The following is a 2500-nucleotide window of genomic DNA, read 5'->3' as shown; positions in this document are numbered from 1 at the left end:
TAATTTGTTGGACAGAAACTTACGGTCTATTAAATTTCTTATTCCTGATCTAGATATTAATCTCTGGCACCGTCGTTCAATTAGTTCATTATGCATGTTGCATAAGATTTTTCGTAACTCTGTCCATCCTTTACATACAGATCTCCCTGGAAAATTCTATCCTGTTCGTAATACTAGGCAGGCAGTTAATTCTAATAGCCAGGCCTTCTCCATCACGAAGCTCAATACTACGCAGTACTCTAGAAGTTTTATTCCAGCTGTTACCAAGTTGTGGAATGATCTTCCTAATCGGGTGGTTGAATCAGTAGAACTTCAAAAGTTCAAAGTTGGAGCAAATGCTTTTTTGTTGACCAGGCGGACATGAGTCTTTTTATAGTTTATTTATGACATATTTGTTTTTGATGTTGTTAATAGTTTATATACGACATGTCTGTTTTGCCGTTGTTACTTATTTTAGAATGATTTATTGTTAATTTGTTCTCTTCATTTATTTATTTCCTTATTTCCTTTCCTCACTGGGCTATTTTTCCCTGTTGGAGCCCCTGTGCTTATAGTATCTTGCTTTTCCAACTAGGGTTGTAGCTTGGATAGTAATAATAATAATAATAATAAGAATAATGATAATAATAATAATAATAATAATATATGTATCTATATATATATATATATATATATATATATATATATATATATATATATATGTATATATATATATATATATGCATATATATATATATATATATATATATATATATATATATATATATATATATATACATATATATATATATATATATATATATATATATATATATATATATATATATATATATATATATATATATACATATACTTCTATGGCAATAAGAAAATAATGTTAAAGTTTCTGAGTATATGTGTGGGCATGCAAGCCCAATTCGAAAACTTTTGTGTATAAGGTTTATGCTGAAGGAATGGTGACAGCCTTTCAAAGGAATCTTCCGCTGACCTCTTGCAGACGGCCAAGTAAACAAGAAGCTGAACTTCCTCATTCTCTTGATTTATCCGGGTGGAAATATAGCAGAATCTCTCTCTCTCTCTCTCTCTCTCTCTCTCTCTCTCTCTCTCTCTCTCTCTCTCTCTCTCTCTCTCTCTCTCTCTCTCTCTCTCCAGAAAATATTTGGGGACTTACGTTTTTTATCGATCTAGGTCTACAGCGAGCTTATTCCTTTTTCCAACTCATACGTACCTTGTGAGAGAAGGTTGAATATTATTATTCACTCTTGAGAATCTTATAGTATTTTTTTCATTATCTAAAGCGATGATGAATATCCATTTTAGTGATTTTCTTTAATTCATAATCATGTGGCCTTAAAGCTAGTTAAAAGGTAATATTTTATATCATTATTAAAAACCTATCACTTGCATAAACATTTATTATCTTCATCCTCATGTTGACTATGATTCGATTTATATATGAAAGAATTAAGACAACTTTCGAAATTCTAAAAAAAAATAATAACCCTATAGTGATTTCTCGTCAATCCCAAATGGAAATAATGAACTATAAAACACCAATAATCTCTACTTATGACTTTCTGATGATATTTTTGCTACTCTTCAGCCAATTTGTTTTGTCATTCATTCCTTCTCTCTCTCTCTCTCTCTCTCTCTCTCTCTCTCTCTCTCTCTCTCTCAAGTGAACTGTTGAATACATATCTAACAACCGTATTCATTAGGGAAGAATAAACGACCCTCCCCGAACCAGCAATCAAGTATGAAGGGTGAAAACGAGTACTCAGAATCACGTTTACAATGGAATATGTTAAAAAAATTAACAAAAAATAAATTTAGTAAGTCTAAGGCACCAGGTCCACGTTATATTTATCGAGGAGAGATTATAGAACTAGAATAAGTAGAGATAACCCAACAAATGCTCCACAAGGATGGAAAATAGGCAATATTCCTGCAATATACAAGAACTGTCTAAAGACATGTGCGTCTAACTTCTGTGTTTGGAAAAAAAAACAATAGATTTAATACTTGAATACCTAGAGAAAAAAACATCTTCTGATTAGACAAGAGATCCCCTGTGTTAAATATGTTAGAGCTTTCCGCAATATATTGAGCATTTATGAGAAAACCAGGGCAATAGATACCATATTGATAAGAAAAATCAATTGTTAGAATTAGAGCACTAGGCATCATTGGTGAGCCAACTGACTGGATCGATGATTAGCTGACAAACAGAAAACAGAGAATTTTAATCAATGGAGAAGCCTCAGAGTGGCCAGCTGTTACAAACAGAGTACGTCTAGGATCCGTCCTTGGCGAATTACTTTTTCCTGATTTACATCAACGACATAGATTTAGGATTAACTAATGGAATAGCCACATTTGCCGCTAATACTAAACTGGCCATGAATGATGAGAAGTCAGAAGACATAGAAACCTTAAGAGAGGATCTAATTAAGTTAGGGGAATGGTTTGGAAAATAGCAAAAGCCCATTAACTGTTACAA

This window comes from Palaemon carinicauda, chromosome 8, assembly GCF_036898095.1.
Source record: "Palaemon carinicauda isolate YSFRI2023 chromosome 8, ASM3689809v2, whole genome shotgun sequence".
Classification (NCBI taxonomy): domain Eukaryota; kingdom Metazoa; phylum Arthropoda; class Malacostraca; order Decapoda; family Palaemonidae; genus Palaemon; species Palaemon carinicauda.
Note: the sequence above shows the minus strand (reverse complement) of the source record.